The sequence below is a fragment of the Barbatula barbatula genome (assembly GCF_947034865.1).
Source record: "Barbatula barbatula genome assembly, chromosome: 4".
NCBI classification, from domain to species: Eukaryota; Metazoa; Chordata; class Actinopteri; order Cypriniformes; family Nemacheilidae; genus Barbatula; species Barbatula barbatula.
The window spans coordinates 27,533,110-27,545,512 of NC_136768.1; positions in this window are offsets into that span (position 1 = coordinate 27,533,110).

A 12,403-nucleotide genomic window follows, 5' to 3' on the forward strand; every position below is an offset into this window, starting at 1 on the left:
GTTCACATAAAAATGAAAATGCTTTGTTTATTTTCTCCAACATTTGCTCTTCAGCGTTCTTCCAAATATCTTGTTGAACAGAACAAATACATTTATAAAGATTGTTTTCCTGCTATATGTGTGTTTGTGAGTCATCATACATTAGACAATAATTCATCATTTAACACGTGAAGTGTCAATAATACACTATGAGTATTTTCTCTTCAGTACACTGAGATGCTGATTCATGTTCTGTGTGTTTAATTCTGGTGTGTTTTCTCCTAAATAGCCAAAAGGAAAAACACTTTGTCATCATTGTGATGTTTATTACAGACAGCTGTCCAGATGTTTATTTATGGGGTTGCACCAACAATTAATAAGCTTAAATATATATTCGGTTCATTTTACTACTTACAATATCTCAAATGTTTCCAACTATTTGTAAATCATGAGAAATGAGTCAATTTAACAAGTGACGCGGGGGCGCGTCATATCCGCTTTACCAAAGACTCTAGATGGTAAGACTGCAAACTTTAGTAAAAACGTGGACTGCAGATAAGGAGACTAGATGCTGTGATGTGATTGGCTGAGGTGATTCACGCTTTCTCCAGACCTCGCGGCTCTCTAATAACACCGTCTTTGGCATTTCCCTCGGTTTCCGCTTTGACTGCTATAGATACCATGACAACACAGGCTCGTGGACAAATGTGAAAGCAGTTTGCCCGATTCACATTTCGCGTCTTTTCCACGCGCATATTCGTTATTTTAAATGTAGGCGCGCGTCTATAGGGGTGACGCGGGTTCTTTCAGGCGCGTCGCATCGCGAGGAAAACAATCTCAACTTTTCAGAGAGCCGCGAGGTCACGTGACAAGAACCAAACCAGCCAATAAAGACACGCGCAATCAAGATGGAGATCCTGGACAGGTGAGTTTAGATTCCTTCACTGACAGAAAACTTTAATTATTATATCGATCAGCAAGGTTACTCTTATTGTTTGAATGTCTTTTTCTTAATTTAGCACTAAATAGTGATAACTTAATTTGATGAATTGCATCCAAGTCATTATAATGAAATAAAATCACATCATCAAACGCAACATTTATGAAACGCCATTACTTTACATCATCCATAAATCTGATTAGATTTTTTATTCACGTCTGATTGATCTTTAGCGGGTGAGTTAAAGATGACAGTACCGATGACGTCATCAAGCTACGCCGCTGTTGTTGTTTTGAACATCTGTGTTGAATGTGCGCCTCAGTTTACAGACTGCGCATTAATATCAAGGTTTAATTCCACCGCACCAAACGATAAACCTTCTTTAAAAATAATCATGTTTATATTTAAGCTTTTTGATCCAGGTTTTAATTTGACAGTAAATCTAGATTCACTTTAATCCTGTTGCTCCATTATTTGAAGCTCTGAGTGATCTCTCAGTAGTTCAAGTATATTCCTTACTGAGGAGGACTCTCTCCCGGGGCGGGAGCAGAAATACAATAATTAGCGTAGCTGCTGTTCATTTACTAGGCATTAGGTGAATGTTTGGCTGGTAAAATGTGTCTTTAATCTAGATTAAATTTGGGCGAGTGTGTCTGATCCTGGAATAATATCAGGAAGGCCAGTGGCGGTTCTACATTGAATTGTTCTACAGTCCATCTTTGAGCACCTCATGTGACATGAAAAAATGCCGCCCGGGTTACTGCCCGGTTCGCCCGTGCCTAAAACCGCTACTGAGGAAGGCTATTCCAGAGTTTAGGTGCTACGTATGAGAAAGCTCGAACCCCTTTGGTGGATTTAGTTATTCTAGGTGTTATCAAAAGAGTTTTGAGATCTTAGAGAGCGTGATGGGTTGTAGTGTGATAGAAGCTCTGTTAGGTAGGTAGGGGCTTAACCCTTTAAAGTTTGTTTAATCACTTATAAAGCCTTAAAGTCAATACGATACTTAGTAACTAAGTAAGTAAGTAAGTCAAATTTATTTATATAGCACTTTTGACAGATAAAAATCACAAAGTGCTTCACAGTAAAATATAATACAATAAAACTTTAATTACATTCTACAAAATACAAACAGCAAACACAACAAACAACCGGTGAAATAAAAACCCTCAACTGGCCTGCTAGAAGAGCTGAGTCTTCAGTTGTTTTTTAAAAGAATCAGCTGAGGTTGCACAACGCAGAACAAGAGGCAAATCATTCCACAGCTTAGGAGCGACTGCTTTGAATGACTGGTCCCCTCTAGTTTTAATATAAGTGCGGGGAACAACTATAAGCCTCTGATCTAAAGACCTGAGTCTCCGGTTAGGAGTATGAAGCTGCATCAAGTCTGTGATGTAGGTAGGGACTTGGCCATGCAAAGCTCTAAAGGTAAGAACCAGGATTTTAAAATAAATTCTATACTGAACTGGTAACCAGTGAAGTGCCACTAAAACCGGTGTGATGTGTTCTCTTTTCCTAATGTGTGTTAAAAGCCCAGCAGCAGAGTTCTGAACAGCCTGGAGACGATAAAGCTCCTTCTTACTCAAACAAGTAAAGAGACTGTTACAGTAGTCTAAACGAGAGGAGATGAATGCATGAATGATCATCTCCAACTCACCCTCAGTCACAAATGATCTTAATTTGGAAATGTTCCTCAGTGGAAAGAAGCAGTGTCTGACTAATTGTTTATAGCGAAGCTTCAAGGACATAGCTGACTCAAAAACACCTAAGCTCCTGTGGCTCGGTTGGACAGACGAGCCTAAGTCACCAATAAGTTGTATTATCTTTGGGATTTTACTTTCAGGGGCGATAATTAGTGTTTCTGTTTTGTCAGAGTTCAGAAGCAAAAAGTTCTCACTTAACCACTGTTTGAAACTAGTCAGACAGTTGATTAAAGAAGACAATTTAAACAACTCAGCTTCCTTAAAGGAGCAATACAGTTGGATATCATCTGCATACAGACGGAAAGATATCTCGCTAAACTGACTAATAATCTGACCGAGAGGGAAAATATACAAGAGGAACAAAATACGACCCAAGACAGAACCCTGAGGTCCCCCTAACGACAACTCTGCAGTTACAGACATGATCTGATTCATATAAACACTTAAACTTCTGTCAGACAGAACCATTTTAAAACTGATCCCAACCAGAGATACCAACCAGATCACAAAGTCTATTTATCATAATAATATGATCAATAGTGTCAAAAGCAGATGAGAGGACCAATAAGACCGGCACTGTAGATTTATCATAATATCACTCGAAACTTTAAGTAACGCCGTTTCTGTGGAATGTTTTTCTACGAAAACCAAACTGGAATTTGTCAAATAACTCATGTTTCTCTAGAAAATAGAGTTCTCTGCTATAACTTTTTCTAGAATTTTTGACATGAATGGAAGTTTAGATATTGGCCTATAGTATTTTTTTAGCACAGGCTTAACAACAGCATGTTTAAAAAACTAGGAACGACACCACGTAAGAGTGAAGAATTAACCATCTCAACAATACAGGGGCCAATGGAGTCAAAAACTTGTACAAATAGTACAGTAGGGACAACATCAATAGGACACAATGAGGATTTCATAGAATGTAATATAGAGGTGATGTCATGTAATGTCACAGGTGTAAAGGTGAACCAACAATTGGCAGGAGGCAAGTCACAGATGACATCTCTAATCGTATTAACAAAAAAGTGAAGGAATTCATACTTAAATTGATAATCAGGCTCCTCCTATCAAAGCATCAAATCTTCAACGATTCGGGTCATCTATAAATAAGTAAAGATGTTAATGATGTTTGTGGGATTCTGGCTGAAGTTAGTTGCAGTTGATGTGTTTTATTGTTTGTCTTGTTGTTTCTGTGTCCATCCGTGATTCTGCTTGTTTTCATTTCATTATGTCATAATGTCACATTTAGCAGCCTTTAGTATGCACACTACGCAGTGTTCATTTAATCTGTGTTAACCCATGTGGGCCTGCATGGAACCCAGGGACAAAACCGGCTGAGGCCCAGAAGAAAGCCTTCATCAAACCCATATGGGCCCCTTTTGTATTTGCTGCCTGGGAAAGTACAACTTTCTGTTTGGTTTTGACTTTCTTCCTGTGTTCACTGTTTAATGTAAGAATTGGACTCAAGCGGTGTGATTTGTGTTAAAGCATGTGGATGCATAGACAAAAGGATTAAAATTATTTGGTCACTTTTTATTAATCAAAATGATAAACATTTTTGGGAGTTCAATTAACTCAACAAAAACAACAAACAGTAAAAAGTAATGCAATCTACCTCATAACAATAAATAAGATTTGCTTAATAGTTCGAGGACAATTATCAGTATTTTAACAATAAACTACCTAATGGCTTAAAGGTTTTTCTTATTTTTCTTAACAAATATTAATAATTTGAATATTTCAAATATCATACAATTAATTTGCAATGTTAAACTAGATTGCAGTCTTTAATATATTTAGCCTAGTTATATGGAGGGTAAAAATCATATTAAAATTAAAATTCCAAACAGTCTTCCTTGTTGGGATTCCTTTTCTCAGCAGCATCTTTACGAGCGACTTTTGGTGTAAAAACATTTCCATCCGGCTGCAGTCTCCATCTCACTCTTGTGTTCTTTTCTATCCCATAATCCTTCAGTTTCTGCTGTATCTACACAAAGTGACACCAAAACATCGTGTTTACTGTACTCTACAAAACACTGTTTGTATTTTAGTTTCAACACCAGTAGTTTTACACCTACCAACTGTAAGATGGTCTCCATCACTGCAGGATCATTTACATTCTGACTAGATTTCACCTCCAGTTTCACGATCTGCATCATTCTACCTGTAAGAACACCACACATAGACAACATACGATGACAGACGCACATGCAGCATATCGCAAAAATTACTTTTCCATATTATTTGAAGTTTTTGTCCACACCAGCCTCGATGTTGATACGCAACAAGCTAATGTAAAATATAACTGTTGAACTTAATATTTTTTATGTACATTTTTCTTTTCTTGTGAAGTTGAAGAACTTGTTTATTTGTAACATGGTTGGATCATTTAGGTGTCAAACTCACTTGGTGGTGCAGCTGGTGGAGATGATGGAGGTGGTGCAACACACTTGTAAGACACATTCAGGTATTTGTAGATTCCACTACAGGGATCATGGAAAACTGTTTTGTCTACTACAATGGCACAATTGGTTTTTCCATCACATCTGTGACAATAAATACAAAGAATAACAAAGTATAAAAAGAATAGCATATTTCATTTTTAAATCTTTAATAACATTTACTCGTCTTACAGAGTGGCCATCACACTAAGTGATGACGTCTCAGTACATTGATCATTTGAGAGGAAATTTTTCGGCATTCCAGTCGAGCAGGTGGTTCGGTCCATACGCCCATAATTGGATGAAAGGACTTTAATGATTCCCTGGCCTGTTGATATGAAAGATACATTCTTTTTAATCACATATTGGATTTTTTGGCTTCCGATTGGTCTTATGGTAACATGCAAATGGTTGAAACCCAAAAACCCAGAGAACTCACCACAGCTGAGATGGGCAGCCGTGGATTCACAGGTCATCAGAACCTCTGATGGGGCGTCTAAAATTAGAATAGAAATAGAAAATAAGCAGAACTGATACTAATGTTGATGAGACAGTTAATAACATTTAAATAATGTTATCAGAACAAAGTTTTGTAAGCTGGGAACCTCCTACCCAGACAACACAGTCACGACTGTAAGATGTCTAATAAAGGTCAAAGAGATTCGTACAGAAAGTTCGTATCTTGAACTAGAACTTCTTATCTATTTGTTACGATGGTAATGTGAGTTAGGAGCTCATTTAGGACAAACTGTGTTACAGGAGGACAGCATTTCCTAAGTGATCATCTTAACTATAGATAGGAAAGGGGTCCTAACTTGACAAAAAATCTTAAGAACTTCTGAAATTTAGGACAACTGTTCTAACTCAAGAGCCCTGTCAAGCGCCCTTAAGATAACTTCGGGCCAGGTGAGTGTGTTCTATGAAACCATCTATTAACTTACCTTTTCCATGAACACTTGACGGGAACAGGAATTATCATGCAATAGTGGTTGGGTTAGTGTAAGCATTACATATACAATATTGATGCACATTTATATTACTGCAACTGGTTTTGCTAAATTCAAGCTGTGTCTGCTAGCGTTTGAGTCATGCGCTATTGCGCATAGACACCTCGCGTTCATTGACAATTATCGCCGGTGTGCAAGTGCGCGTCACTGTAATAAATGATAAACCATGTCACAAAAAAGGATGTATCCCTCTGGTGCCGAAAAGAAAAAGAAGAAATGGACAGAGCAGGAGAAAAAAGCGCAAGATAAGCAGCAATAGCACAAATTTTGCTCTCGTCACTTCAGGTAGCAGCTAGTCTCGTGATCTTATATAAGCCCCAGAGCTAACGTTAACGTCCCCGCCATTAACACGGTGAAATGTATCGCATTATTAATATACATTTATCTAGGTGTATTTCTCGTATTAATTATAGATATCAGTTTAAGTTGGAGAAAACAGCCGAAGGGGAACTTCTAAGTGAAATGGATGCCAGCTAGCATTGCTGTATGTGTTGAAGTGAACGTTAGAAAATATACCAATACTATGTTGGGTGGGGAGACTTCTGTGATGAAAATAGACCTCAATTTTATTAATATGGTGGCGAGTGTTGTAGCAGGGCTATCCTCATATTTATAGGCTGCGGTTATGCGATTTTGAGGTTGAACACTTGCTGTTCTTATGTTTGCTTTCATTATTTAAGTATCAATTTTTTGTAACATTCTATTTTCGATTATATTAATGTTTGTCTATTTTGGTTTTATTTAAAATAATTCACATTTGCAAATTATTTATTTCATGTTTTGTGACAGTTTGTATTCAGAAGTTTAAGAGTAAAGTATTTTATTTAAGTATCGATTTTTATTTATTTATTTTGTATTAATACATAACCTCACTGTATTCATTTATAATGTAATATTATAGCGTGACATTTGTGTCAATAATCTTGGTGACTCCGCGGTGGGAGGGGGGCCCCCAAATCAAATTCTGGTGCTCAAATCAAATGCTCAAAGGTGGTCTCGCCCGGGGTGCAATTCAATGTAGAACCGCCACTGCGTAGCTGAGAATCGATCGCATATGGAACTTACTGTACATGCAAATGAAAGGAAGGACATTTGAGCAGAACTGATCCTCTATCAAACCATCAGAATCTGCAGAACCACAAGGTCGATTCAGACCAGTCATGTCGGGTTGAGCATTCATCCAGTCAATGGAGGAAGTGTTGACATTTGTTCCATCAGACCACTTCCAAGAATCTCTGAACAGACCAATCCATGTTCTATTAAATCCTTGCATCATGCTGGTCAGCTGGTCATTTTCAGTTCCGTTACGAATGATGGCCAGATCTGTGTGATTCAGTCTGCAGTAACTCTGAGCATCACGCCAATTCAACCAGATATTGTGGATAAAAATAAACCTGTTTTCCCCCGTCTGCTTTTCTGGTGTAAGAAGAGAATAAAAACACATGTTAAGGGCACAGATACAGATTTTCTTATTATTTGTCCTACTATGGGATCATATAACTGAACAAGGCTAACATTCTTAGAAATATCTTTGTGTTTAACAGAGTAAATACATGTATATATAGGTTTGAAACAACCTGAGGGTGAGTAAATGATGACAGAATCTTAATGTTTGAGTGAACTTGCCCTATAAGTGGTCTGACATTCACACATACGAGATAAAGAAACCAAGCATGTATAGTAAAGAGAAACTGAGAGCGTATACAGGTTAAGATGCTTATAAGTACTCACAGTGGCAAACTGTAGCAAATGTAACTACTTAACACACCTGACACATAACACGAACCTTCTCACTGTTTTCTAACCCCAATTTTACTAATGTACTCTTTAAAACAGCAGAAACATCAAAGCCAAACAGTTCCCTTTATGTTTAGTCTTCGGTTGTTGGCTAACTGCTAACAAAGTTAGCTTATGTACATGCTAATACTTGAAAACAACTTTCATGAGAAGTTTTAGACACATACCCAAAACATAATCCATACCAACAAATGACAGGAGTTTATTTAACTTTAAGTGATATACTGGTAGTTTAACTGTAGCAGGTTTTTTCCTGGAAATTACAGCAGGAAGCGTATGTGTTTAAAGTCTGTATTCTGTCAATTCTGCCATTTAGCAACACAGCAAGATGATATTTTTAATTGCAAATGAAAATGGTATAAGCAGGATAATCCACATAATATCCCTTACTTAAATAAAACGTCCTTATGTCATAAAATACAAGTTTAAAAACTTTATTGTCAGCTAGTAAAAAAAGTTTTAATTTGTCTTTGCAGAGATAATAAATCACAGGCATGTTGCCCATAATGGAGGGTTTAATTGTTGCTTACCATCATAGCAAAAAAAGGGATTGAGTTGAATGCACTGCACATCTCGCCATCTGCCCTGTTGTATTAAACCACATTCCTCTTTTCCATTCCCGTTGTTTGGTTCTCCCAAACTCCAAGACGTAAATGTGATATCCTCATCTTGATAAGACCACCTCCAACTGTTAATATCATTGTATAGCCCAATCCACACTGAAGTCACTGGAAGTGTCCAGTCTTCAATGCTGTGAACGCTGGCCAGGTCAAAATGATTCTGTCTGCAGTAAACTCGAGCTTCATCCCAGGTCTTCTGCTCCTGGATCAGAATATACTCACAGGAGATGCTCTGGAGGAACAGACAGAGTCCTGTAGAGAGTACAAGTTGAGTTACAGTTATGTTATGTTACAGATGAACTCAATAATAGTTATAATATGACAGTTAACATTTAAAGATGACATTTTACATCAATTCATATCTCATTAATTTAAGAACATGAACAAGAGTCTTAGCCCTCAAGGGATTTATATTTCAAAGAATGTGAAATATAAAAATATAATAATAGTTTATTACAATATAATATCGGATTCTGAACCAGAATCGTTAGGCAGAAAAGAACTGGAACCGGACTCAGAACAGGCAAATGTTATTAAGATACCCTAGCCAAACTCATAAGACACTTTTTGAAACTATACAAACCCTGATGGAGTTTTTTTTGGGGGCATAGAATACTCCATTATGTGTTAAACCTTTTTTTATTTTGTTTAGCATGACAACCCAACTCTTTGACACAGCATTAGACATCACCTTTAAAATTGTCCAGATGCCCTTTTACCAAAACTGTTTGGACCCTTATAATTGTTGCTTGCAGCTATATCAATGATTTTCTTTACTTCTTCGTCTCTGTCAACAATCAAGAGCAAAGATTATACTAACATTTGTTTTTTTTTGTCTTTCTTCTTGTAAAGCTGCTTTGCAACAATGTCGTTCAATCTGCACAAACATTGTGAAAAGTGCTTTTGTTAAATAAAACTGAATCAAATTTACAGTCTGTGCTCAGGTCAGTTCACGTTTGCAGGTTTACGTCTAGATAAACAACCTTTTATTGTCCATGATAAATGACCATATTCATGTTATCAGTATCGGCCCAATAATAAAATCAGGCCGATATATTAAAGATGATATATTTTAAATAATTGCGTCTGGTTAAATGATGTCTGTCTTGAGACCTTTAAGACTTCTGTGTTGCACCGAAGAACATCTGTAATCTGTTTAATCTGTCCAACTAAATTTACTACACAAAATGCTCTCCAATCATAGCAGTGGGCGTTTACTTCCAAGCCTTCAATGCAGCACGCCCATAAAACAGAGTGTTTGTCGAGCCGGCCTAAAAAACTGGGTAGTAAATAGCCTATGCAGCAAATTGGCCAGTGTTAAATGAACACTACTGGGTGTCTACATGTGTTCACACTATATAGTGTTAAAAGTAACACTGAAACAGTGTTGAAGATAATGAGATAATGAACTGATTAATTAAGTGATGATTGTTCATTAATGATGAACACCTGCTGTTAACAAACACAAGAATAAGAACTGTAATTACTGACATGTAACACAATATTGTTTTTGTGAAGTCTTTGTTCAGATGATTTGTGAATGCTTTGGGAAACATGCATTGTGTTTAACTGATTGTGTTCATTTATCATTTTTGAGTTTAGACTTGAATTGGTTTTGTTTCATTTACCGTTTGTCATTTTAATCTCTTCTTAAGACATAAACACACATCTGTATTTGACTTTATATTCAGGTTTTTTTGTGAGAAAATGGCTTATGGTTTCTCACAACAAATGGAACTGATTTAAATGACAAATTGATTACAAAAATACACACATTGCATTATCAATCTGTGTTTTAAAGTTTATTCATTTTATATTTTTGTTTACTCATTTTCAGTAAAAAACGTAGTTTAAAGTTAAATAAAGGTTTTACTTGAACAAAAATTTATTCAATTTAACATTTTTGATGAAAAGTTACACACTGACCTGAGAACAGAAGCACATGAACAGGTTTTTCCATTGCTGAGAGCTTCACAAGTATGAACTGAATCTGAAACGATGAACAAAAAGCAAACTAAATCATAACAAACACATTCAAATGAACAAAGTGACTCGAGGTGAAATGACTCTTTTGAATTCTAAGAAGAAAACACAACTTTACCTTCATCCACAGTCAGGAGTGAAGTTCAATCTGTCTTTGCTTGTTCAGTCTCAACATTTCAGCCTTCATGTTCTACACAAATATATTCATCCGCCTAAATGCAAAACTTGTTTTTCGTTTGGAGATACTAAATCTTTCCATTTGGATTTTGTTTGCAGTGAGACTTTAGGATTGGCTCACGTGTGTGTCCAAGTACATTCATGTTATTCTGGGTATTAAGATTAATGTATGTCAAAAGTGATAGATTTTGTCCAAATTTTCATTGTTTGTGTTGGATTATTTGACTCAGGTGTTGTCATTTCTGGATAAGAATCTGAACGAACTCTCACTGGAGACCCTGCAGGAGTCTTTTGAAAAGAATCTTATCATCACACTGTCACTGGATGTTATAATCCCTAAACACTCAGGAAATAATCTCACATTTTTACAGACACAGAAGCAAGTGATTTGCATTTTGAGTTCATGCAAATTCATCTCATTGCAGACATTAGGAAAACCTCATTTGCATAGTTCAATGTATATCTGAATTCCATTCTTGATGGTATTGAAGAAATAGAAAAATAATAATCTTCAGTATTTATGAGTTGAATTTGGAAACATTGTAGGACTTGAACATCATTGTTTCCATTACTGGCCTCTGCAGATCAATAACACGACGCTGTTTTTCCTACATCATAGTTCTCTGTGATCACCAGCTGTCACGCTCAATTGAGTTTTGCTCGCTTCATTTAAGATGCATATTAGGAATGTTTGTGTGTTTGAACCCTGGTCTTCTCATTCCAGAAAGCAAACCGACGTTGAATCAACGTAAAATATCTCTGGTGGCATCAAACCGATGTTGATCTCCAACATCGATCTGGCATCGTTTTGCTCATCGTGGTAATGTTGAATCAACGTCAGTCACGCCATTCAAAACTAAACGAAAATCGACGCAATTGGTTAACTTATCTTACATTGATTTGATGTTTGTTTCAGCTCTGGAATATCACGTTAGAGATCAACACATTGTAATGAAATTTTCTATCCTGGCTTCATAACGTGTTTATCATGTTTTTGTGCATACGTGTCATAGCACTCTGCCTTTGCCCTCGAGCAAAGGCCAAGATGTTCTGTTTGGGATAAGGGGCATCAATTCTCGTAAACCACCTCGGGATTCTTGCTGGAGGGGAAAGGGGGGGGGGGTGTCACGGTGGAATACTACATACAGGGGGTACGGAAAGTATTCAGACCCCCTTACATTTTCACTCTTTGTTATATTGCAGCCATTTGCTAAAATCATATAAGTTTATTTATTTCTCATTAATGTACACACAGCGCCCCATATTGACAAAAAAACACAGAATTGTTGACATTTTAACAGATTTATTAAAAAAGAAAACCAGTCGGGGCGTTATGGCAGAGTGGCCCGACGGAAGCCTCTCCTAAGTGCAAGACACATGAACTCCTGCATGGAGTTTGCTCAAAAACACCTGAAGGACTCCAAGATGGTGAGAAATAAGATTCTCTGGTCTGATGAGACCTTAATTCTAAGCGGTATGTGTGGAGAACCAGGCACTGGTCATCACCTGCCTATACAGTCCCAACAGTGAAGCGTGGTGGTGGCAGCATCATGCTGTGGGGGTGTTTATCAGCTGCAGGGACAGGACGACTGGTTGCAATCGAGGGAAAGATGAATGCGGTCAAGTACAGGGATATCCTGGACCAAAACCTTCTCCAGAGTGCTCAAGACCTCAGACTGGGCCGAAGGTTCACCTTCCAACAAGACAATGACCCTAAGCACACAGCTTCACAACAACTCTGTGACTGTTCTTG